This window comes from Engraulis encrasicolus, chromosome 9, assembly GCF_034702125.1.
Source record: "Engraulis encrasicolus isolate BLACKSEA-1 chromosome 9, IST_EnEncr_1.0, whole genome shotgun sequence".
Taxonomy (NCBI): domain Eukaryota; kingdom Metazoa; phylum Chordata; class Actinopteri; order Clupeiformes; family Engraulidae; genus Engraulis; species Engraulis encrasicolus.
The window spans coordinates 17,224,953-17,234,826 of NC_085865.1; the positions used below are offsets into that span (position 1 = coordinate 17,224,953).

At 39.2% G+C, this 9,874-nt stretch overlaps 1 long non-coding RNA gene across 2 annotated transcripts; it reads left to right on the top strand.

Moving 5' to 3' along the window:
- Positions 1–477: 477 nt before the first annotated feature.
- Positions 478–3,769, top strand: LOC134455029 (uncharacterized). Of its 2 annotated transcripts, none has more exons than XR_010035976.1 (5): positions 478–591; positions 701–789; positions 1,044–1,160; positions 1,994–2,082; positions 3,649–3,769. It is a non-coding gene; the product is annotated as an uncharacterized LOC134455029 (long non-coding RNA). The 2 variants fall into 2 exon arrangements; XR_010035977.1 differs by having other exon boundaries at positions 479–591; positions 701–782.
- Positions 3,770–9,874: the final 6,105 nt, after the last annotated feature.

Genomic DNA, 9,874 nt, shown 5'->3' on the forward strand with positions numbered 1-9,874 from the left:
CAAACATACCCTATCAACACGGGACAAAGGTAGGGTAGTTTCTAGTCGACTAGCACTACTAGTTCTGTAACTAGGACCGCTGTGATTTGTATAACATTCGCCAAAAAAGCTAGGTATAGGTGCGAGTGTGATGTACATGATATGTTCGATTATTTTCAATCAATTTCTGATGGCTTAATAATCACCGTATCCATGTTGTGCCGCCGGCAGCAAACATTCTGTGTTGTGCTATTAGCTCACCTTGAGCTGAATTCATTTGACATCACTCAGTTTTTAACTCCTTGGTTGTAGCCTATTTACACATATGCGTTAAATGGTCTTATTGTGATTTTAATAACCGTTGTGATATAGGCTATAACCTGGCTTCATCAAAATACTGTGCATTAAAGCTCATGTATGTTGTATGCAAAACGTTCAAACTTTTTTTGTCTTTCTTTTCCTCTTTGCTTTGGGTTGGGTAGAATTGTACTGCATTCCTTGATCGACCCGAAACCAACATTAGGCCTACTCGATGTGTATGAAGCAAGCTGCCTCTGCATCAAGTGAGAGAAGAAGCCGCCACTGAAAAGCTTTTTGGACTGTCATTTGAAGGTATGAGCCGAGAGTTGTAAACATGGATGCCAATTGTACAATGTATTTTCACTGTGAAATCCCAATAACTATTATTCATAATAATTTATTTATTCTTGTTCTGCTACAGGACACAAATGAAAGGACAGGAATTCTGCTCTGCGGCGTTGGCGTCTCTATTTATTCAAGAAGCCCTCGGACACCACCAGAATGTATGAAGTAAGTTGTTTTTATGTTATGCATTAAAGCCCATGCATGCTGGCACGCGCGCGCACCCCCCCTCCCCCCCTCTCTCTCTCTCACTCGCACACACTTGTTGCACTCAATAAGAGCTTGCCTGATGCTGTTGTTTGGTGGCCTGAATGTGCATAGAATACCTACTGTCTACTTGAATAGGTTCATTGTATGTTCTATGTATTTCTATGACAAACTTTCAAACTTTTTGTGTTTCTTTTTCTCTTTGCTTTGGGTAGAATTTTAAACAGTAGGCACAGTCATTCCTTGATCGACCTGGCATCAACATCGCTCGATGTGTATGAAGCTGCAAGTGAGAGAAGAAGCCGCCACTGAACACCTTTTTGGACTGTCATGTGAGTGTATGAGCTGACAATTTAACTTCTTTAACTGTTGATTCTGCTAAGACCTATGTAAGTGGCATGATAATGTCTCATTTACACTAATGTATGTCAAGCTGGTCTCAGGCTAACAAGACTACCATGAAATCTTAAAGACTGACGTCCGTCTCAATTTCACCATTGTGTTGTGCCATACTGGACAAGTATTACTTGCTCAGTTTTGACAACCTAATTATTCTATATTCTGTTGTGCGACTTGTGCACAAAATTATTCAAAATTCTTCTGCTCCACCACCTCTGAAAACTTTTATCCATCCTTGCTCTGAACATATTAGCAGAACAACTAGATCTACCACCAGAGGAAATAGTAGCCTCCCAAGCCGGGTAACAGCATACATTTGCACAATCTGTGTTTGCAGAGCAACTAAATAATGGAATGCCCTTCCCACCCACATAAAAGGCATTACAAACTTTTATTCATTCTCACTTGGAGTGAAGAAATGGCTTTCATGTACCCAGTCTGGTCACCACTAATAGTTTTGCACATACCTGTTTTGACACTGAGCATATGGTAGTTTTTGCATATGACATATTTTAGTGTGTGTGTGTGTGTGTTATATGTTTTCTTACCTGCCCAGGGAATGCAGATGGAAATGAGCTTTTAGCTATAATGTGGTGCAGGTCATCTTTTTTTTACTATGTAACTAATGTACTTTGCACATGGTCCCTGATGAAATAAACCAATAAACTAAACTAATTGTAAACATGGATGCCAATTGTACTATATATTTTCACAGTGAAATCCCAATAACTATTATTCATAATTATTTATTCTTTTTCTGCTGTAGGACTCAAATGAAAGGACAGGACTTCTACTCTGCTGGGTCGGCCTCACTACATATTCAAGAAGCCCTCGGACGTCATCAGAATGTATTAAGTAAGTTGTTTTTATGTTATGCATTAAAGCCCATGCATGCTGGTGCGTGCACTCTCTCACTCTCACTTACTCTCTCTCTCACACACACACACACACACACACACACACACACACACACACACACACACACACACACACACACACACACACGCACACACACACACACCACACACACACACACACACACACACACACACACACACACACACTTGTTGTACAACACTCAACCAGAGCTTGCCTGATGCTGTTCTTTGGTGGCCTGAAAGTGCATGGAATACCTACTGTCTACTTGGCTAGGTTGACTGTATGTTCTGTGTACGGGGTCATGTTCCCACAGCCCAATGGTCCCACAGCTTATTCCTGCTGCTCCATGTTCCCACATTTTTAAGAAATTATTCAAATATACAGTGCACAGCAATAATGAGTATACCCCTGTTGAAAAGTAACATTTTGAACACATAAGTTATTCCCAAAAACGCTCATAGAGTAAGTGTAATACAACATCTTTTGAGCTTACATAAGAAAATTAAGGCCAATTGTATAACTTAAATGACATATTTGCCCATTTTTGTGAAATTATGCTGGTGCAAAAGTGAGTACCCGCCTATCATAGTGTCTGAGAAGGGGCCGTGTTGGCCTGAATTGTCTCGAAATTTAAAGGGATTAAAAGGGAGGTCATTGTTGTGCGTTTTATCCTTGCCTTGCATTTAACTTTTACATTTTGAGTCGGCACCTGGCTATAATTGATGTGTGTGAGATTCGAATGAAATCCTATAGGGAGTATCATGATCTGTTTCAGTAGTTACAGTACATGTTGACAAGCATATTTCTTTTGGTGAAATTCAGCTTCCTACTGTTGATGGCACCCACACAGCTCCAAGCCATGCCACTCCCACTACCATACTTGACTTTCAGCATGAGGCACTTTCCTTTGTACACATCGCTTTTTACCACCACACATGTTTGACACCATCTAAAGCCAATTCGTTTATCTTGATGTCATTAGATCAGAGGACATGGTTCCAGTAACCCATATCCTTAGTTTGTTTGACTCTGATGAGACCATGATAAACAAATTTGCATTTGATGCTGTCAAGCATGTGTGCCATTGACTGAAATGTTAAATACATCATTGCCGCGAATACATTTCTAACCAAATATTAAACATTGACATGTTATTTAGAAAGTCGAGAATTTTAACTGATTTGATATGACGATATGACCTGTTTCTTTTTTTCTGAAGAGAATGGTGATTTCATCACAATCTTCTAATTTTGTGAGTTACTTAATTCATGGTTTCTTGAAGCCAAAAATATGCAAGAATAAACAAATTATTGGCATAGTTTAAAATGTGGGTCGTGAATCTATAATCTATGAAAGTGTAACATTATTGATGGAATTATGGAAATAAATAAACATTTTCATGATAGTCTAATTTTTTGGCCAGCACCTGTAAGCTTATGTGTCAGTTCATTCACAATCGTATGTAATTTGTGCCTGCACATACATCTGCATATTAAGTCTAACGTTTCCCTTCTGCTTTGTGTGCTTTTTAATATCTTACAGTGTGAAGAGGCAACAAGGGAGAGATGAACGCTATCAAAAATGTGGAGATGGATCTGGCAGCCGACCGCTTTGGCACACACCCAACAAGAAACAAAACAATAAAGAATACTAAAATGCATAATTTGTAACCAGCTCATTTTTTAAAAACATTGTTTGCTCTTGCTTGAAGGTGCACTGTGTAAAATTGTGGCCAGAGTAGGTATTGCATCTATGGTGCTCATTGAAACTGTGCTGTCTACTGCTAATTTAGATTTTTGCATGAATACCAAAGTATAGTGAGTTTTGCAGCTTAAAATGTCTATTTCTGGAAATTCAAAATGGCGGACCATGGAGAAAATCCCCCTTTTCATGTATGAAAAGTGCAAATTTCCCAGTCATGTTGAATACTTTGGTGGTGGTAAATATCTGTTAAAAAGTTAACATTTGTGAATGGGCATAATGAATTCTGGAAATGAATAACTAACAATATTACACGGTCCACCTTTAAATACAAATCCGGATCAGGCCCAGATAAGGCCCGGATAAGGTCCGGATATGGGCCAGATGAGCCCCAACTGTGTATTACGGATCAGGGCCAGATCATGGTCAGATGCGTATTACGGACCTGGGCCAGATCTGGCCCAGGTCCAACCACAAATTCCAAACATGTGGATTGGACCTGGGCCAGATCCATTCCGGATCCATAATCCGGACCTGTTCCAGCTCAGCGCCATTGTAAAATAAGAAACCGGGCCAGACCAGGATTGCGGACTTGGCCCAAATGCCTGCCAACATCTGTCACAGATCTGGGCCAGACCCATTTTGCTGTCTGGGATAGTTTCGTTTTCAGTATTTCAAGAACCTGTGATATTTAGATTGGTTACCAAGGAACGGAAATATTAGTCAGTTGTGATTTATTTTCCGATTTCCACATGACTGTTACAGTTTACAGTCTGCCACTCCAGATTCTCTTGTTCTGTGGTTATTGACTTGGGTTACGAACATACTCCACCAAGTGGTAAGGAAGTGAACTGCAGCTAAGCAGGAAAACACGTTGTACATGTTTTGATGGCATTGGTTTGTTAGAACTAGAGGTATATCTCATTACAGTCGAAATAATGGTATATCAAACATACATTTATATATGGCACATTTAGGATGTAGCCTATGTAATGTCTGAAGAAATGGAATAAAAATAATTACCACACAAGATTCTGATGTGAGCAGTGCTGGGTGTGTAGCCTTAACTGTGGATTAAAATGTAATTGCAAGAAACAAAGACATTTGCTGCGACGAAGACAGCGTTTTAAGGTAGGCCTACACCGTTTGGTTATACATTTTGTTGACTTATGGTTGTGCTTTGATAGGTTTGGCTTATTTGCTGCATGGTGGGTTTATTGCACAATGTAGACAGACTTTTTGTAAACTATAGGCTACTATACTATATTTGGTAAGCCTACTCTTCTAAAAATCCCCACACTCAAAACTTTGTGCCCATGCTCATCCGTCTTCCTTAAACGATATTTCAATTTCAAACTGTCAAAATGACAGTGGAGTGCACATTTGCATGGAACAGTAGCGTGATGTAGCCTAACCTAGTAGGCCTATGAATGCTTTGGACTGTGATGATGGCTCCAGTGGTGTAGTCTACTTTTTGAAGTGGGTATACTGTATATTTGAGCATTTTTTTTATGTGTACTGTATACATTTGTGCTATTGTAAATAATGGATCAATCCATTTTAAGTGGGTATACTGCAATCCCTGACATTTTGAAATGGGTGCGTATACCTGCGTTTTACATAGGCCTAGACTACTGGCTGTGCATTTCATCAAGGTGTAGGCTAAATTCTCCAATTCAGGTTGATATTTTGACTACACTAATGTTCACATGTAGTACGACTGCAGATTTCGTGGATTTTGTCTTTTTGGTTAGGAAACCATGTTGTTCGGTTTTTTTTGTTTGTTTGTTTTTGTTTTTTTTTAAAGAGGGCCGCCAAGGGGAAAATTCTCCCGGTGGGAAAAGGTGGGCCACTCCGCCCCTGTGTGTGTGTGTGTGTGTGTGTGTGTGTGTGTGTGTGTGTGTGTGTGTGTGTGTGTGTGTGTGTGTGTGTGTGTGTGTGTGTGTGTGTGTGTGTGTGTGTGTGTGTGTGTGTGTGTGTCTGAATGTAAGACTGAATGTTCACTGAGGCTTTTATTTTGGATTTATATCATTGTAAAGCGTGTTGGCATCATGCAAATGTTCATTTTTTCTTATTTATTTTTATTACACTTGTTACACCTCCTCCAAGCTGTATTATTTGCTATGATGCTATGATTAAATTGATTTTCACTTTGAAAACAAATCATCTAATCTTCGCTTCTGTATAAAAATCATCTGATCTGCATTTCTGAACTCAAAAAAAAAAAGACCCATCACAAAGGTGCATTTCAGGTGACATTTCACTCTGAAATTACAGGCGGAAGTCTGAATTTCTCAATTAGTCCATACACCATTAATTGCAATTTTTAAAATGGAAATAAATATCCCATACGTTTGAATAAAAAATATATGACTTTGGGTCTTGATGCGGGTTTGTATGAACTCCATTTTAGATCAGATGGGTGTTCATTATTCGCCCTCTGAAGATTGTTTTTCTTGTGTTTTGCGAATTTCATTTGCCAACTGGACTTTGAACAGGACTGTCTGTGTATGCTGATGCTGTCGGTGTGAAACACACCGGCCGAAACTAAGCAGAAAGGCCTCATTCGTCTCGCTTCCATTCCGCAACGCCTCAATGTGCCCTTTAGCACGGTGCCTGTAACATCACCATGAGCATGAGTACACACACACACACACACACACACACACACACACACACACACACACACACACACACACACACACACACACACACACACACACACACACACACACACACACACACACACACACACACACACACCTCTTGCTCTTGCGCGCGATCATGTGTGTTCACGCTTGTGTGTGAATTGGCCACATGCATACTAATACCAATTTATCTGCGGAAATGCAGTCTAGTTGATCAATAGTGTGGACGTTTCTGTACTCTAGGATTCCTGAAGGTAGATTGTCTGAAATTAAATTGCTAATGGAGTGCAGATCTTTGGACATGCGTAATGTAACATGATTGCTTTAAAAAGTTTTCCATTAAAAGCTCTTCTTTCTCTTTTGATTTCTTGGTTTCCTTTCCCTTGAATCACCTGCTGTGTCCCACAGTGTTAAACTTCCCTCACACTCAGTCAGCTTATTTTTTCAATAATGCATATTTCCCCATCAGTCAAATGGGCACAATGGCACAATCACCCAAGGACCTCCTGCCACAAAGACTCTTTTATAGCTCACACACTTTTTTTTTTTAAGCACTATAGCATATTCACTTCTGTGCTGCAAATCACTTTGATGTCACTTAAGACTTCAGACCACCCTGCAGGAGGCTTTCACCACACAGGACCACTGTAGAGTTTGTCTGCTTAGTTTAATTCGTCGTCTTACTGTAATGCATCTTAGCTTCAGCACCATCAAGGCAGCAGGTGACCTTATTATCATGCAAAATTACAGTTATCAAAGTATTTTGGTGACATAACGATTTCTAAAGGATGGAACTTGCTATCACTTGCTCCTTGCTCACCCAACCTCCTCCCTGTTTGCCTCCCGATTTCACCACGTACAGCATTGTGTTGTAAGTATACACTGGCTTCCTGCCACCCACGCCTGTTTTATTCATGTTTTTCCTCAATCACATGGAGGTGGCTCAGCCCGATTTTCATCAGAGACGTCAGGACCATGGACAGCAACAATGCCCAATGCCCCATTAGCGAACCATATTACCATTGGGCTGCAGCTGACCATGCTAGCTTTTTGGGTGCTGTCGTTACAGCTGGACTCTGCATAGTAGACAGACCAGAAAGTGCTATGCAATCTTCCAAATGACATGTGAGGCTTTATATTCCTTCAAATTAGTTGTTAATAAGTTAAAAAGCAAGGATAAGCATCCAGAGTTGTACCTATAATTTTATATCTCCTGCAGCAAGAGTTGGCAAGCTAGAGTGTGCAGGTGAGCAGGGAGCTATGGAGTTGTTCTAAAGGGGCAAAAGTAAAGGTTTACACTACTACACTATTAACCCTCAAGCGACCGGCCTGTTTTTGCGACTAATCTGACCGAGCGGGGTCATTTATGACCCCAAGGAGTTTATATAGAAATACCACTATATAAATTATTTTTTGGGGTTCATTCAAATTTATTTACATCTTGCACATACTTGTCCCTCATCTAAAGCAAAAAAATGTGAATTTGAACATTTTATTGTTTTGCTAAAAAATAGTCAAACTTACATACGTATATGCTAAATATGATGTATGCCCTCATTTGCATATGTAAACATCAAAATACAAAAAACATCCAATACATTTTTTTCTTCTCTCATCATCAGTAATCAACTGAGAAAGTTTAATGGTGATATCTATCATTTAAATATTTTAGCCTATTCAGTTGTAGTAGTCTCACCATAATAATACAGTATATATATGCTAATTATGGAAATTGCTCAAAGTGAAACTTTGAGAAACCAAGCTAAATTCTATCCATTAGGCCCATAGATGACATTTCTGCAATAAAACTTTAGGATACTCAACATTTCTGGGTTCATGAAATAACAAGATCAGAGAATATGGTAATTTACATAGACAAAACCATGTCTCAAACATATAACCTTATGCACACTCAAAATTTCTCTGAAACTTTTTCTGGATATTGTAGCTGTAACAAGGTGTCTTCCACATATATTAGAGCAAAGAAATGATTCAACTGATGCTTCAGCCCTTGTATAGCCATAAAATAAGGCAAATTCTAAAAACGCCATTGATTTCTACACTGATGACTTGTTTCCTCCCTCTTTGTTCATCAGGATGACTTCCATTTCATATTCTCATCATGTGTCTAGGACCACTGTGCCATGATATCAAAAAATATGGAGCAATAACAGAGGAAATGCTACCTGGGTGCTCTCACAATATGCTTCGTTGGCTATCGCAGGGGTGCCCTATTTATTTATATAATATATTATATTTTAATACTATAAATGTTTATATTGTGAATATTTTAGGTCTGCTGACCATGGCCTGCCCAAAGACACAAAATACAAAAAACAGAGTTTGAAAATTACAACAACAATGGACATTATAATGTTGAGTATCTCATGGATCCTCTCGGGGTCATAAATGACCCCAGAGGTGTTTTAATTATAAATCCTACATAGATGGTCCAAATCTCACAAAAATCATTCACAACATGTACAACATATGTATTGACAAACTCCTAGAAAGACATGTTTTTCTGATAGAAATTGTCGGAATGGTGTATGAAAATATGTGCCTGGGGTCATAAATGACCCCAGTCGGTCGCTTTAGGGTTAATAGCCAGGCAGGCCGTCTGACTGCCTTAACATACTAGAATCTCCGACCCATCCAAACCATGCTTTATTTATGTATTTATTTAGTTCCTTATTTCTATTTCATTGCATGTTCTCAGGGTGCCTATGCTATGTCTGTGTCAGTCTGTGCCAAAAGGGTGAGGGGTCAAGTGTTGGAGCTATGTGTTTTTTTGCCAGACTCATTTTTGAAGTCTCCTTGGTTTTTACTTTTATTTGAGGTGCTTTCAGGGCATGAGTCTTTCTCCACTATTCTGTCAATTGTTTTATCGAATATCTTCAGAACCGTAACACTTGCACAATGTGAGCTCTCTTATCTTTCTCACTCTCTCTCACTCACTCTCTCACTCACTCTCTCTCTCTCTCTCTCTCTCTCTCTCTCTCTCTCTCTCTCTCTCTCCCTTTCTTTCTTTTCCCTCATTATCACGTTGTGATTCTCATTCTCTGTCTCTGTCATTGATTTAAACTGACTTTAAAAAAAACACACCAAAAATATATTAAAATATTCACGAGCTGTTACCCATGATGAGATGTTATCAAAAGGAATGGTTAATGGTTAATTTATAGTACATCAAGTCTTTGCCGAAACATCATTTCATGTTTATGGGTTGATGGATGCTCCCTCACTCTCATCTCATCTCTCACTCAGTCATCTGTAATTGGATCCTTTGTGTGCCATGATACCAACAGTATACTCCCATCGCCAGGATGTGACTATCCACGGACAGTGATCTCTTTGAGCGTATGTGCGGGCCTCCACTTAATACATCAGTACATTGTATTACTGTATTTATTACTTAT